This window comes from Esox lucius, chromosome 13 (assembly GCF_011004845.1).
Source record: "Esox lucius isolate fEsoLuc1 chromosome 13, fEsoLuc1.pri, whole genome shotgun sequence".
NCBI lineage: Eukaryota > Metazoa > Chordata > Actinopteri > Esociformes > Esocidae > Esox > Esox lucius.
In genome coordinates, this window is record NC_047581.1 from 9,315,063 (window position 1) to 9,332,886 (window position 17,824).

Genomic DNA, 17,824 nt, shown 5'->3' on the forward strand with positions numbered 1-17,824 from the left:
ATTAGAAAACAAAGACATTCTGTTTCACACACTAGGAATGGAAAATATAAAAGTCTTTAGGTGTAAGACAATTTCAGGTTTTGTTGCATTTATTTCAGTTAGGAATGACACAAGCGTTGTTTAGCATCCTATGAATCTAGTTTGTCTGGGCCTTATGAAAGAATATAGAAATATTTTTTCCTTTTTAAAATAGCAATTTCTTTAGCTCATTTGTAAGTTGTCTCCCACATCAGCAATGTTGGGTCATACATATTTACAGGTACAGTGGGGAGAACAAGTTTTTGATACACTGCCGATTTTGCAGGTTTTCCCACTTATAAAGCATGTAGAGGTCTGTAATTTTTATCATAGGTAATCTTCAACTGTGAGTGACGGAATCTAAAACAAAAATTCAGGAAATCACATTGTATGGTTTTTAAGTAATTAGTTTGCATTTTATTGCATGACATAAGTATTTGATACATCAGAAAGGCAAAACTTAATATTTGGTACAGAAACCTTTTTTGCAATTACAGAGATCATACGTTTCCTGTAGTTCTTGACCAGGTTTGCACACACTGCAGCAGGGATTTTAGCCCACTCCTCCATACAGACCTTCTCCAGATCCTTCAGGTTTCGGGGCTGTCACTGGGCAATACGGACTTTCAGCTCCCTCCAAAGATTTTCTATTGGGTTCAGATCTGGAGACTGGCTAGGCCACTTCAGGACCTTGAGATGCTTCTTACAGAGCCACTCCTTAGTTGCCCTGGCTGTGTGTTTCGGGTCGTTGTCATGCTGGAAGACCCAGCCACGACCCATCTTCAATGCTCTTACTGAGGGAAGGAGGTTGTTGGCCAAGATCTCGTGATATATGGCCCCATCCATCCTCCCCTCAATACGGTGCAGTCGTCCTGTCCCCTTTGCAGAAAAGCATCCCCAAAGAATGATGTTTCCACCTCCATGCTTTACAGTTGGGATGGTGTTCTTGGGGTTGTACTCATCCTTCTTCTTCCTCCAAACACGGCAAGTGGAGTTTAGACCAAAAAGCTCTATTTTTGTCTCATCAGACCACATGACCTTCTCCCATTCCTCCTCTGGATCATCCAGATGGTCACTGGCAAACTTAAAACGAGCCTGGACATGCGCTTGCTTGAGCAGGGGGACCTTGCGTGCGCTGCAGGATTTTGATCCATGACGGCGTACTGTGTTACTAATGGTTTTCTTTGAGACTGTGGTCCCAGCTCTCTTCAGGTCATTGACCAGGTCCTGCCGTGTAGTTCTGGGCCGATCAATCCCCTTCCTCATGATCATTGATGCCCCATGAGGTGAGATCTTGCATGGAGCCCCAGACCGAGGGAGATTGACTGTCATCTTGAACTTCTTCCATTTTCTAATAATTGCGCAAACAGTTGTTGCCTTCTCACCAAGCTGCTTGCCTATTGTCCTGTAGACCATCTCAGCCTTGTGCAGGTCTACAATTTTATCCCTGATGTCCTTACACAGCTCTCTGGTCTTGGCCATTGTGGAGAGGTTGGAGTCTGTTTGATTGAGTGTGTGGACAGGTGTCTTTTATACAGGTAACAAGTTCAAACAGGTGCAGTTAATACAGGTAATGAGTGGAGACCAGGAGGGCTTCTTAAAGAAAAACAAACAGGCCTGTGAGTGCCGGAATTCTTACTGGTTGGTGATCAAATACTCCTGGTAGGTGATCAAATACTTCTGTCATGCAATAAAATGCAAATAAATTATTTAAAAATCATACAATGTGATATTCTGGATTTTTGTTTTAGATTCCATCTCTCACAGTTGAAGAATACCTATGATAAAAATTACAGACCTCTACATGCTTTCTAAGTAAGAAAACCTGCAAAATCAGCAGTGTATCAAATACTTGTTCTCTCAGCTGTATATATAGGATATAGATATATATATATATATATATATATATATATATATATATATACAGTGGATATAAAAAGTCTACAAACCCCTGTTAAAATGCCAGGTTCTGGTGAAGGAAAGAGACAAAGATAAATCATGTCCGAACATTTTCCACATTTAATATGAACAATTCAACTGAAAAACAAAGTGAAATCTTTCAGGGAAAAAAAACAAAAAAACACAATAACCTGGTTGCATAAGTGTGCTCACCATTAAACTAAATGCTTTGTTGAAGCACCTTACGATTTTATTTCAGCACTCAGTCTTTTTGGATAGGAGTCTGTTAGCATGGCACATCTTGACCCACTCTTCTTTGCAAAAGCACTCCAAATCTCCTGTGCAAAGCCCTCTTCGGATCACCCCACAGATGTTCAATTGGATTCAGGTCTGGGCTCTGGCTGGGCCATTCCAAAATGTTAATCTTCTTCTGGTGAAGCCATGCTTTTGTGGATTTGGATGTGTGCTTTGGGTCGTTGTCGTGCTGAAAGGTGAGCTTTCTAACAGACGCCTGAAGGTTTTGTGCCAAAATTGCCTGGTATTTGGAACTGTTCGTAATTCCCTCCACCCTGACTAAGGCTCCGGTTCCAGCTGAAGAAAAACAGCCACAAAGCATGATACTGCCACAACCATGCTTCACTGAGGGTATGGTGTTCGTTGGGTGATGTGCAGTGTTGTTTTGGTGCCAAAAATAGCACACAACCAGTACTTGCCAGAAATTCCTGCAGTTCCTTTAATGTTGCTGTAGGCTTCTTGAAAGCCTCCCTGACCAGTTTTCTTCTTGTCTTTTCATCAGTTTTGGAAGGACAGTTCTTGGTAATGTATCTGTTGTGCAATTTTTTCTCATGATGATGACTGTCTTCACTGTTTTCCATGGTATATCTAAGCTTTGGAAGTTATTTTGTAGCCTTCTCCTGATGGATATCTTTCAACAATTCTGAGCACAGCCACATCCCCAATTATGAGAGGATGTGCACACTTATGCAACCAAGTTATTGTAAGATTTTTATTTTTCATTTTTCCCCCTTGAAGATTTCAGTTTGTTTTTCAATTGAATTGTTCACATTATAGGTCACATTAAAAGTGAAAAAAGTTCTGACATGATTTATCTTTGTCTCATTCTTTTACATCACAAGAACCTGACATTTTAACAGTGGTGTATAGACTTTTTATATCCACTGTATATATATACAGCTAGCTAGCTATCTAACTAACATTGGCTGGGGAAGTGTGATACTGGGGAAGTGTGTTTCACAGCATTCACTGAGGGGGCATGTTTAGCTTTGACTAAAGTACTGTAGTTTCATCACAGAGCTAATGTTAGTTAGCTAGCTAGCTGTCTTGGGGAGTTTCGCTTGGACAATAGCAGCACTGTATCGCCAGTAGTTTATTAATTTTGTGATTTCCCTTTTAAATTATGACTACAAGACTTACTACAGTTGATAAAAACGTAGCTACGTAAACATACATTGATTTTTGTTGAGTTTTTGTTGAGTTGGCTAACGCAAGACAGCTTAGAGCAAATACAGTATTAGATCCATGTTTAGTTGTTGCTAGAATTGCAGTAGTGACCGGTTGTTCGACAACAGCTGCCTTTTTCTGTTGAACATTTAGAAATAAATTCCATCTTTGTCAAGAATAGTTAATTAGCTCCATGATTTGCCTACTGTAAAAAAATATTATCGGCAAAAAGTTACGTGACAATTGTGTGGCGACCCTGGACTATGGACAGTTCTAGATTGTTCTGAGGGCTGGACCTACCTGGGAGGGGACAATTATGCAGGCGCAACACCCTGCTGCAGAGGTAGTGCTCTGGGTGGCCAGTTCGCTGTGTGTGTGGGTGGGGGGGGGTGCCTTAGGGTTCCTTAAAGGTAGGAGCCTTTTTAAGGGGAGTTTTGGCAGGGAGTTCGTTTGTTTTGGGGCTCCTGAGGTAGTGCATGAAAAACCTGTTACCCATGTAGTAGCAATCTTGGGTTAGCATCATCTTGAATTGTGTTCTGAGTGTGTGAGCAGTCTTTTATCTAGTTATGCATAGGATGTATCCGATAGCTGCCCGAGTTTAATTAGTAATTAAACTGACTGAAAATCACATCTGCGTCTCCGGGTCATTGTGTTCGTCTAAGATGTTACAATAGTGAAGAAATCGCACCATTCAAGTCAATACGTATGTTTTCAAAAGGGTTACATATAGTTATGGATCATTGACAAACAAATGTATTTTTTCTGTGAAAGCTGATTACCAAATTGCACTGGTGAAAAGATTGATCCATTTGACTCAATAATTTGCCAATTACCAATGCTAGGTTAAAAATGTTTTTGCAATACTTCTAATACTTCTCTTAGATTGCCTGTTTGGGCATGCATATCATGATCTGATATAATTCTATAATACCCTTTGAGCTGTTAGGTGCCAAGGCTGATCGAGAAGCTGTGCTTCCTGTACTGTAGCCTGCCACTGCTCAAGTGGCAGTACTAATGACTTTAAAGCCAAACAGAGATTTGAGACCAGTAAAGTTATATAAGACTGTTCATTTATCGTTGCCTTACTGTTTTTATTAAAAAATATATTAAATATGTTATTTTTATAATTATAAACATTCAATTGTATGGAAGAAGTTGTTACAGAGTAACAAAGAATGGAATGAGAGAATTAATTGTTAAAATTTAAGAAAACTACTTCCTGAGTGTCTTCCTACAGTAGGCTGGTTTTAAGCACAATCCATGCAGAAAAAGGTAATACATATTTTTCAGTTATAATAATAAATATTATTGGCATCCGTAAATAGTGCCACTCAAAAATCGGAAGCGGTATCAGGTACAGAAATCCCATATCGGTCGGACTGTAAGTAATACCTATTTAACTGCTATGTGGATATTACTTGCTACATTACACAGTTATTAGGGCATGTTAACCAGGATACAAGAAAAACTGTGAATAACATGATGTTGCTGTTTTTGAGAAGAAAGGCAAGGCTGGCATGACAGTTAAAAAAATAAAATTAACAGCCACATTAGTTGAATGCCCTTACATGAATATATATGTTTTTATATTGTCATTTGTAAATAATTATGGTATTTTTTTCATATATAAATATATATGTTTTTATATTGTTGTTTGCTTAATGGGAACTCATTTCATCACCTTTTGAAAAATGTGGTGGGGCCTGAGAGTTTTTTTTCTCAAAATGTTCTGCATTAATCATGAATGCTCAGTGAGCTACTGTATGACCCAAAATAAACTGCAAAGTGGCACCCGAAACCAACACAGCACCATGGAGGCGGTTAAAACAATAACAAAACTTGACCCATACCTCAAAGCAAGCGGGACAGCGAAGCACTGTACACTAACAACCGACTGTTGCAATGAGAGATAATTGGTTCATTAAAATTGTACTGAAGTGAAACATCTTTAGACGAGTATATACCCCACCATTAGCACCCATTTTATCAATTAAAACATTACCCAATTACTGCCTAATCATTGACTCATTTTCTCACACTGGTGCATTCACAGCGGGAGAACGAGAGCCTCTGAAGCTTCAGCTACAAATTAGCCAACATCCTAGGGCCTGACGTTTTACAGAATGTCAGTGACTGTCATGACAAACACTCACCATGGGATGCACTGACCTCTTATAACATTCATTAACCAGGCACGTGTACTGAATGTATCATCCAATGTTCATATCAATGTAACCAATCTCGTTAATGTGCCTCGCTGAGGGAGGCGGGGGGGGGTGTTGAACCCATGGTAATCGGCACATTGCATTAGGCTACCTATGTGCTGCTATGTGACTGTCCTCCAGTCGCCTAAAAAAAGCTGTCTTGCACAGCATGCGCTTGCCGCCTTGTGTGCTGCATTCAACTTGGCTCAGAGTCCAATAAGCCAATTAAGGTGGGACCAATTAAAAATTGTACCCCAGCTGAGAACAGCATGCCCTGCGCCTAATGGTTAGGTTGTAATTAGCTCCTGTGAGATAGGGCCTCTGGGCCAACCACCCCCGTTAATTCTGTCTCTGTTGAAAAGCATGTAGTGCACGTCTTTTGACTAGAGGCTTGGGAAGAATTGGTCAAAATGCGTGCACTAGACAGCTGCATTGAGGGGTTCAAAGAAGTGGATTCTTAATCCTCATAATCTGCAGTGATACTCCATTTTAGCAGTAGTGATATTACCAGGCAACATAGGCGGACTGTTTTTTTCCCATGGTTATTGCATATTCTGTATGTTGATGTAGTGGTCATTGGTTATTACAGGTTCATTGAAATATTGTTTTTACTTTCTGTTCCTTGTTTCAGACAGCACCAAAATTACAAATAAAACATGAGCCGTGCGCTCTATATCATTCACGTGAGCCATCTTGAATTTGCTCAAAGATCGCTTGACCTTCGCTCTTTTTCGTATATTTATCACAGTTTTTAAAAGCAATTTTGAAGATTTTGAATGAATGGTTCACCACAGTGATTTTTGCAACACATTCAATGTTCGGAACAATGTTAACATTTGGGTGATTAAAGCGAGTGGTCGTGTCAATTCCGTGAACCATATCTGAAGAATGAGATGTGCCCCTTACGCATGTCCTAAAGGGAACAGAATCCCCTTTTATAAGCAGACTCTTCCTGAGCTGATAGTGCCATAACCCACAGCCTAACCCTACTACAGCTCTAAACACAATGATCTGAAGTCAGACGCAGGAAGATTGCGAGAATGACAGAGAAAGTGTGAAAGAAAGAAAAAGGAGAGAGAGAGAGGGGAGAAGAGAGAGAGAGGGAGAGAAGTTGAAAGAGACAAAGAGAGACAAATGAAGTCAGAGCAGCAAAAAGAAAAGCATTTTATTTGGGGGTTTGTTAGATCCATTGAGGCATGGCTTTGCATGTCAGAGCTCTTCCACTGTGGCCTAATTGGTCAAGACAGTTTGTGTTACTGACTGGTTTATTGAATGAATGAGAAACTAGTTGGGGGGCAGACATCTATGGGCCAACATTTATAGGCATCGTTTTGTCATGAGCGTTTTATGAGTCAGGAATGACTAATTGCATTCTAATGGCCGCCTCCCAAACGGCCCCCTATCCCCTATCCACTGTGCTACACTACGCCCTACCAGGACCTGGGTGCCACTGGAGTCAGACTTGTGAATGCATTTGCGGTAGTTGAGGACATTAGGTCCTGACGCGTGCCCCAAATCAAAGGCAAAGTGACATTTCCTCGTATCGCGACGTGAATCACACTGAGGCATGCGCACCCTAACATTGTTACAGTCCTACTTAATGATGACTATTGATCTGGAGTCTGGAGAGAGAGAGAACATAACACAATCTCCAAGGCAACCTATGGCTTCCCATCATACACATTAAATGTACCCACGGGGGCCACCCGGAACCTTATGGGCCCCGGTCAAACGTAGTGCACAGTAAAGGGAATAGGTGGGCATTTGAGACCGTACCCGTGACTTGAATGGTCCATGGCACTTGATACAGTAATAAATCATGTATAAGATCATGGTATCTGAAATGCTACAGTTCTACGGCTCTGTTAAAGTCTGCGGTGACTGGAGTGTGGCCCGAATGACACCCTTTTCCTCTATATGGCGCACTACTATTTTGGGACAGTGCCATGGTCCCAAGCTACAATCATTGGGATAATTACAGGGAAATATCAGTCCAATAGAACAACACATAAATCATATTATTGAGACGAAGAATGATTGGGCAAAACAGAGCTGCTGCAATGCCGTGCCTCACATTCACTGATGATTTATTGATTGTTCCCCGTGTAAAAGCAATTGCTTTTTATTGCTTTACATGGAAAAGGCTAATAAAACACCCCGGCTGTGCTGATAATAAGAGTGACTATAGTGAGCACTTTGTAACACAAGTATTTTCCCTGTAAACTCCACTACTTTTAACTGCGGCCTAGTGTCTAATCAAAAAGTGGTCAACAATATAGGGAATAGTGGGCCATTTTGAAGATAATCAACAGAGCCTCAGAAAGACAGAAACAGATTGATAGAATGAAGACAAACGCCAGTATTGTTTCTACAAAACAAAATGTTTGCTTACTCAACTTTTCCGATTTTTGCATATTCTCTGCCAAGTCTTTTTTGGGAGAGGTGGCATTTGTTCTTTACCCTCCCCAAGTGTTGATCAAATATGCAGGAACCAGAGTATTTATTTCACAGCCTACTCCTTTTCTGGCCACTAGAATGCAATCAGATCTGCCTCATGTCTGGTGTTTACGACCCAAAAAAATCCTCTGTTCTAACAGAGCCGCACGCAGCAGAGCTCCAACAGCATGTCTTGTTGGTACTGATCCACTGTGACTGTTTGTGGAGCAGAGAGATGGTGTCTATGTCTACACCACTGGAGGAGACGCTGGCACAGGGAGGAGATGGGCACAGTGATGTGTGGGGGAACGAACCCCCCTCCCACTGCGGGGATCCTCTTCTCTCCTCTTTCCCTGCTAGGAGACACAAGAGCAGGAAAACACAGCCGTCAGGGTTGGCAAGCCGAGCCTGGGAGAGGAGTCTTGACAGGAGAGGCTGAGAGCGGTGGATCAACCCTTCAGGAATAGCGGAAGAGGGAAGGGGAAAGGGAGAGGGAGGAGACTGGTAAAGGAAGAGGAAAGCACGGGGAGAGAGGGGGGGGCGGACAGCGAGTGAGATGAAGAGTCATAGAGAGGTGGAGAACGATAAAGACTGAGACCGTGTTCTGCAGCCATCCGGCCTTATCCACAACGTCACACTGACTGCTAAGGATGAAGAGGGTGAAGAAGAAGAGAAGGATGAGGAAAAGGAGGACACGTTGGGGTATAGGGTTTGGTGTCTGAAGAAGGTTTCTTTTAATTCACAAAAACATCACTGGTTGTCCTAAACTAGAACACACAAATACACAAACACGTAAGAATCAACTGCTCTTTGTTCAAGACAGATACATTAAAAACACAAGAAATGACAACTGCGTTAGGTTTATTTGCCTCCAATAATAATATAGATTCATTACCACTGAAGCTTAATGCACTAACTGATATTTTCAAATATGAAAATGTTGTTCATAGCAATTATGCCCAGTGTTTTTGCTTATACACAGGACAGGGAGAGGCATATCTACCCCAACCAGATGGCATGACAACAGCATAATGAATACACAAAGAGACAGAGGCCTGAATGAAATCAGCTCACACAACACAATGCAACACACATCACGCAGTTCAGAGTAACAGACTCAACCCAACACACAGCAACACGCACAGCACATGCAGAGCACACAACACAATTTGACTTAACACACTCAACACAACACATTACAGCACACAACACAAGCGGAGCATGCTACACATGTGGAGCACATGACACGATTTGACTTAACACAAGGAAACACACACAATGCAATGCCACTTAACACATTCAACACAAAACAGCTGCAGTGACAAAACCAATCTCTCGTTACATTGCATAGTTTAAACAAGTAAACTGTTTGTGGGAAAACCATTAAAAAAATGTTTGTTGAGAACAACATTTTTCTCTGAACATTCAAATGACCTTCACTGGATTTTAAAACTCTGGTGTTTTTAGCTATTCGTCACTAAATCCTCAAACTGTGAAGTGCCACATTACCACGGAATGACTGCAAAAGGATTAAAACATTAAACACTGACTCTGGGACTGGAATAAACTCAATGCATTTGTTGAGTCCTTATGTCCCCACTAAGTTGTAATTGAAGTTTTTTTCTTAAATGAATGATCCAATATCCTATAGTTATCCAGAGATGGTGGTTAATTCAACGGGACTTAATGTGTACACGTTTTCTGATCTCATTTCACAGCTGATTTGAAATGCACTCATCTCTCTCTTTCGCTCCCCCTTTTTCTCCTCTCTCCTCTAACTAGCATGGTGACCTGGGAGAATATATTTCAGAAGATAGATCATATGGATTGCCAGAGCCAATTGCCCAACCCATTTCATTTACTTGTTGGGTTTCTCCAGTAAGTAGATAACATCAATTCCAAGCTCCTAATTAAAGTCTGCTGGATTCAGACCGATACATAGTTACATCCACTATGTTACTGTAATGTTACATAATGTAGAATGCTAGTCTGACAAGAGCTTTGATATATTTCAAGCTATTGGAAATATGTTAGGAGTATTTTGCCCAAATTGTTCATCAATATTAGAAAGTCTGCTATAGATTTTGATGCCATGAACTTTTCAAAGAGCCTGGATACTTATTTGGACATGATAGCAATTTACGGATACGGAATTCAAAGGTGACTGAATGACGTGAACTTGTTTGGCTAGATAAACTTCTTGTTTCAGCCACACTAGGACATCCTCACACAAATGTATTTCTTCTTCAAAATGAGTCTGGGTCAGAGTACCTTCCTGGTGATTTCTAGAACAGGAAATTATTCTGGACCTTCTTAATTAGTCCCAGAAATTGATGGGCAGGGATGGGCAGGTTTTTGTAAATCTAATCCATTACAGTTACTAGTAACCTTTTAACAGTTGGATCTGTAATGTAATCTAAATGCATTATGTTAGTTTTCTTTTTACAGGCATTAGAGGAAATTATCATTATAATTTAATTAGAGGAAATCAATTGCAGGATCTGTCGGTGTCAGTTTACATGGCTGGGAACAACAACATGGCATTTGGCATTTTATTTAAGGGTTTAGGAATTAATAACCCACTTTTTTACATTGATTCATAGTATTCTATAACTGGGAGAGACACATCGCAAGTGTTTAGGGGTCCCCGATTGAGGTTTATTGACAAAATATGAGGTAATAAAAAAATATATATATATATGGGGAGAACAAGTATTTGATACACTGCCGATTTTACAAATCATGTAGAGGTTATCATAGGTACACTTCAACTGTGAGAGACAGAATCTAAAAAGAAATCCAGATTATCACATTGTATGATTTTTTAATAATTAATTTGCATTTTATTGCATGACAGAAGTACTCCTACCAGGAGTATTTGATCACCAACCAGTAAGAATTCCGGCTCTCACAGGCCTGTTTGTTTTTCTTTAAGAAGCCCTCCTGGTCTCCACTCATTACCTGCACCTGTTTGAACTTGTTACCTATATAAAAGACACCTGTCCACACACTCAATCAAACAGACTCCAACCTCTCCACAATGGCCAAGACCAGAGAGCTGTGTAAGGACATCAGGGATAAAATTGTAGACCTGCACAAGGCTGAGATGGTCTACAGGACAATAGGCAAGCAGCTTGGTGAGAAGGCAACAACTGTTTGCGCAATTATTAGAAAATGGAAGAAGTTCAAGATGACAGTCAATCTCCCTCGGTCTGGGGCTCCATGCAAGATCTCACCTCATGGGGCATCAATGATCATGAGGAAGTGAATTGATCGGCCCAGAACTACACGGCAGGACCTGGTCAATGACCTGAAGAGAGCTGGGACCACAGTCTCAAAGAAAACCATTAGTAACACAGTACGCCGTCATGGATCAAAATCCTGCAGCGCACGCAAGGTCCCCCTGCTCAAGCAAGCGCATGTCCAGGCTCGTTTTAAGTTTGCCAATGACCATCTGGATGATCCAGAGGAGGAATGGGAGAAGGTCACATGGTCTGATGAGACAAAAATAGAGCTCTAGGGTCTAAACTCCACCTGCCGTGTTTGGAGGAAGAAGGATGAGTACAACCCCAAGAACACCATCCCAACCGTGAAGCATGGTTCTTTGGGGATGTTTTTCTGCAAAGGGGAGAGGACGACTGCACCGTATTGAGGGGAGGATGGATGGGGCCATGTATCGTGAGATATTGGTCAACAACCTCCTTCCTTCAGTAAGAGCATTGAAGATGGGTCGTGGCTGGGTCTTCCAGCATGACAACAACCCTAAACACACAGCCAGGGCCACTAAGGAGTGGCTCCAAAAGAAGCATCTCAAGGTCCTGGAGTGGCCTAGCCAGTCTCCAGACCTGAACCCAATAGAAAATCTTTGGAGGGAGCTGAAAGTCTGTATTGCCCAGCGACAGCCCCGAAACCTGAAGGATCTGTTTGGAGGAGTGGGCCAAAATCCCTGCTGCAGTGTGTGGAAACCTGGTCAAGAACTACAGGAAATGTATGATCTCTGTAATTGCAAACAAAGGTTTCTTTACCAAATATTAAATTCTGCTTTTCTGATGTATCAAATACTTATGTCATGCAATAAAATGCTAATTAACTACTTAAAAACCATACAACGTGATTTTTCTGGATTTTTGTTTTAGATTCCGTCACTCACAGTTGAAGAGTACCTATGATAAAAATTATATATGTTTGTAAGTGGGAAAACCTGTAAAATCGGCAGTGTATCAAATACTTGTTCTCCCCACTACATATATAAATATATATATATATATAATGTAAATGTGAAGCGCTGAGGACGGCATTACTCTGAATGGCCTCGAGTGGTGGTTCAGGAGGTCCACGGCCAGCAGCTCACGATCACCTATGTCGTAGTTCCGCTCCGCCGCACTGAGCTTCTGGGAGAAGAAGGCACAGGGACGGAGCGTGTTACGACACCCCGTCCGTTGGGAGAGGATGGCACCGAGCCCACAATCGGACGCGTCCACCTCCACGATGAACTGGAGCGACGGGTCGGGATGGGCCAGGACCGGAGCGGTGGTGAAACGGTGTTTCAGTTCCACAAACGCCCGCTCCGCCTCCACGGTCCACCGCAACTGTGTCGCCCCCCCCTTCAGAAGGGAGGTGATCGGAGCCGCGACCTTGCTAAAGCCCCGGATAAACCTCCTGTAGTAATTAGAGAAGCCTAAGAAACGTTGCACGTCCTTAACCGTGGTTGGGGTCGGCCAATTACGCACGGCGTCAATGTGAGGCTCCTCCATAGCCACACCTGTGCTGGAAAAGCGATATCCCAGGAAGGACACAGACGACTGGAAAAACAGACACTTCTCGGCTTTCACGTACAGGTCATGCTCCAGCAGTCGAGCCAGCACTCTGCGCACTAACGAGACATGTTTGGCGCGGGTGGCAGTGAATATCAAGATGTCATCAATATACACTACCACTCCTTCGCACAACAAGTCCCGGAATACGTCGTTGACGAAGGACTGGAAGACTGAAGGAGCATTCATCAACCCGTACGGCATCACTAAATACTCGTAATGGCCGGACGTGGTACTAAAGGCAGTTTTCCACTCGTCTCCTTCCCGGATACGCACCAGGTTATAGGCACTCCTGAGGTCTAATTTAGTGAAAAAGCGGGCCCCGTGCATCCTCTCCACCTCCGCAGAGATCAAAGGGAGAGGGTAGCGGAACGGAATGGTGATCTTGTTCAGCGCCCGGTAATCGATGCACGGGCGCAAACCACCGTCCTTCTTTTTCACAAAAAAGAAACTCGAGGAGACCTGTGACTTGGAGGGCCTAATGTAGCCCTGTTCCAACGCTTCCGTAACGTAGGCGTTCATAGTCTCCGTTTCGGTGCGGGACAGTGGATACACGTGACCCTTCGGGAGTGCGGCTCCGTCAACGAGGTCTATCGCACAATCCCCCAGCCGGTGTGGTGGCAACACAGCAGCCTTGGCCTTGGAGAAAACCGTAGCCAAGTCCCTGTATTCGGGGGGAATGGGGACGGCGGGAACACTGTCTGGACTTTCCACCGAGGTCGAGCCAACGGAAACACCCAAACACCTACCCTGGCACTTCCGCGACCACCCCGACAGACGTCGACTAGACCAGGAGATGACGGGGTCGTGTAGGGACAACCAGGGGAAACCTAAAACGACTGGGAACGTGGGTGAGTCGATGACGTGAAATGAAATGGTTTCGCTGTGTCGGTTGTCGGTAATCAGGAGGAGGGGAACAGTGCAACTCGTGACCAGACCTGACCCTAGTGGCCGGCTGTCTAAAGCTCTCACGGGCAGGGGGGTGGCGAGGACCTGGAGGGGTATGCGTGACCGCAGGGCAAAAGACCTATCCATGAAATTCCCAGCTGCGCCTGAGTCTACCAGCGCCTTACACCAGGAAAGCAGCGGAAAGCCGGGGAACCTAACAGGGACAGTGCACATAGAGAGGGAAGAGGTTAGTGGCGAATGTGCATGTGCTACCTGGGGTGACGCGGAAGTGCCATGCCTGTCGCCTCTCGACTCAGGGAGGGAGGTGCGGTGTGGTGCAGTAGTACGGCCTCGTCGCCCCTTGGAGGCACTCCGCACCTGCCCTCCCCGACATCTGCCCGGCAGTGCAGCCGTCCCCAATTCCATGGGGACGGCGGTGTCGGGTTGGCAGGGTGGAACGGACGGGCCTCTTCCGGGACGTCCTCGGGCAGCCAGCAGGTTGTCGAGACGGATGGACATGTCAACCAGCTGATCGAAGGAGAGGGACACGTCTCGACAAGCTAGCTCCCTCCGGACGTCCTCGCGAAGGCTACAACGGTAGTGGTCGATTTGAGCCCGTTCGTTCCACCCTGATCCCGCTGCCAGGGTCCGGAACTCCAGTGCGAACTCCTGCGCCGACCTCGTCCCCTGCCGTAGGTGGAACAGCCGTTCACCCGCCTCTCTTTCTTCGTGTGGATGGTCGAACACGGCTCGGAAGCGGCGGGTGAAATCGGCGTAGCTGCCCTGGGTGGGCTGCTCGGTGTTCCAGACGGCGGTGGCCCACTCCAGGGCTTTTCCGGACAGGCAGGAGACGAGCGAGGTGATCTTCTGAGCCTCGGTCGGCGCAGGGTGCATCGCCTGGAGCGCGATGTCCAGCTGTAGGAGGAATCCCTGGCAGCGGTCTGCCGCCCCGTCAAAGTCCCTGGGCAAGGGGAGATGCAGTGCCCCCATGCTTGGCGGCACGGCAGGGGCAGGCGGAGAAACGGCCGGTGCTGCGGGGGTCTGCTGGCTCAGCTCTAGGCGCTGCACCGCTTTTAAGACGTTGTCCATTGCAGCGCCTAGGCTGGCCAGCATCGTTGAATGTACTTGGACCGCCTCCGCAACACCGACCTCGCCTGTGGCTCCCGTAGGCTCCATATCCTTGCTGTCTTGATAGGTGTGTGATTCTGTCACGGCTTCGGGGTTGAGAGGAGCAAGGAGGAACCGGAGAAGGCGTGATGGAAGGATTGTTTAATGTATCCCAGCGAGAGTAATCAGCATAAGCTTTAACAAAGCGTTGAACAGCTCTTAAGTTAGCAAGAGACAATCACACACAAAGACAGGGGGAGCAGAGGGAACATATATACCGGGGGAAACAGCGATGATGAGGAACAGGTGCACTAAACGAGACACAGGTGAAATGTATGATGAGACGGTGGTGTCAGAAGGCCGGTGACGTCGACCGCTGGGGCCCGCCCGCTGCAGGGGGAGGTGAACCAGCAGAGGTCGCAGTTGTCACATATAAACCCATCAGCTGTCAACTGGACTGTATTATAACTTATCAAACAAATGTGCTACTTCCTGTGCTTGGTCCTGTGTTGAACATAATAAATTATCCTTCCTTAGGATGTGTCGATCTTGATCCTGAAAATATTAAACAATTATCGACCAATATCAAACCTTCCGTTCCTCTCAAAAAATACTTTTCTCAGTAACAAAATGCCTTCATGAATACAAATAATATTTATGAAATAATCCAGGCCCGTTTTAGACCCCATAATAGGTGGGAAATTGCCTTGTAATGGCATTAGACAACATCCAAAGTAAAAAGTTCTGTGACGATGAGGTGACGGACAGCCCCGTCATCTCCTGCTTTTCCCGGTTTTCTTTTCATCCATGAACACATCCTGGACTTGTCATGTGTCTCGTCTTTGATTATCACTCACACCAGGTCCCAATTCAGTCATTAGTATGTGTTTTAATGTTGCTCATCTGCTCCCCTAATTTGTCGCTCATTGATCCTTGTCTCCACATCTTTTGTATACGTGGTGAGTGTTCCCATTTTCGTTTTGTTTAAGCCTTTATTTTTGATTCAGTTTGTTTGAGTGCTCTGTGTTCATTTCCATTAAATTCAACATCGCATGCCACTCTGCCTGCGCCTGGTTCCTCCTATCCACCACAACACCATCCATGACAAGTTCAAGTCAAAGTTCTACATCCATTCTATTGATCCTGCACCCATCCTATTGCTTCTTGATCTTAGTGATGCCTTTGAAACAACTGATCTTTCCCTTCTATCTGGGTTTAGGAAAATTTACATTTTGACTCATCTGCAAGGTCTATGATTAAGTGTGGCCCATGCCTAAGGACTGCCTGGCCCGAATGACTCTAGCTTTCCCTGTCCAAAGTCCTCCTGGTTACATTGTAGATCAAGTTGCTGCCTGATGATTCCTGATGCCACTGCCCACACCCAACCCGACTGTCCCTGTTCATGTCCACCTGGTTATGCAAATGACATTGATTCTGTTTAAAGACTCTGAACACAGCCCACATGCATTCATTGACCTGTTTTCATCTGAAAATGCAAAAACATTGGCATGGCCCAAAAGGCCATTATGCATTCTTATAATCTTTACCCGGCACAGCCAGAAGAGGACCTTCAGAGTCGGGTTCCTCTCTCGGATTCTTCCTAACTTTCAATCGTAGTAGGGATTTTTTCCTAGCCTCTGTGCATCAACTCTGGTTTTGCATGCTTTTTGGGGTTTCAGACTGGGTATCTGTAAATGCACTTGGGCAACTGCTGATGTAAAAATATATTTAATTGGTTGATATGGGAGAGGGTGTGTAGCAATAATAACATAATTGGGCTTCATCCGCACATTATAAACTAAAGTATTAGATTTTGCAAGTGATATCACTTTTTTTATCCCTTCGATATATTTAATCTTCAAATAAACTATAAAATACATTTACTAGTTTTTGTTTTTCCCCTCCATGAACTGCCACCTTAACGTGGTCGAGGGGTTTGAGTACCCGAGTGACCCTAGGAGCTATGTTGTCTGGGGCTATATGCCCCTGGTAGGGTTTCCCAAGGCAAACAGGTCCTAGGCGACGGGTCAGACTAAGAGCGGTTCAAAACCCCCTTAATGATGAGCAACATTTTGAGTTCTGTGACGTCGCCCGGTATGGCGCAGCTGGGGCCCCACCCTGGAGCCAGGCCCGGGGTTGGGGCTGGTACGCGAGCGCCTGGTGGCGGGGCCTTTCCCCATGGGGCCCGGCCAGGCTCAGCCCGAAGGAGCGACGTGGGGCCGCCTTCCCGTGGGCTCACCACCCACAGGAGGGACCATAAGGGGCCGGTGCGGAGAGGATCGGGCGGCAGTCGAAGGCGGGGGCCTAGACAACCCGATCCCTGGACACGGAAACTAGCTCTAGGGACGTGGAACGTCACCTCGATGGCGGGGAAGGAGCCGGAGATCGTGCGTGAGGTTGAGAGGTTCCGACTAGAGGTAGTCGGGATCACCTCTACGCACGGCTTGGGCTCTGGAACCACACTCCTTGAGAGAGGATGGACACTTCACCACTCTGGAGTTGCCCATGGTGAGAGGCGGCGGGCTGGTGTGGGTTGCTTATAGCTCCCCAGCTCTGCCGCCATGTGTTGGAGTTTACCCCGATGAACGAGAGGGTCGTTTCCCTGCGCCTACAGGTCGGGGATAGGTCTCTCACTGTTGTTTGTGCCTACGGGCTGAACGGCAGTGCAGAGTACCCAACCTTCTTGGAGTCTCTGGGAGGGGTGCTGGAAAGTGCTCCGACTGGGGACTCTATTGTTCTACTGGGGGACTTCAACACCCACGTGGGCAACGACAGTGACACCTGGAGAGGCGTGATTGGGAGGAAACGGCCCCCCTGATCTGAACCCGAGTGGTGTTCAGTTATTGGACTTCTGTGCTAGTCACAGTTTGTCCATAACGAACACCATGTTCAAGCATAAGGTTGTCCAACAGTGCACGTGGCACCAGGACACCCTAGGCCGCAGGTCGATGATCGACTTTGTTGTCGTTTCATCTGACCTGCGGCCGTATGTCTTGG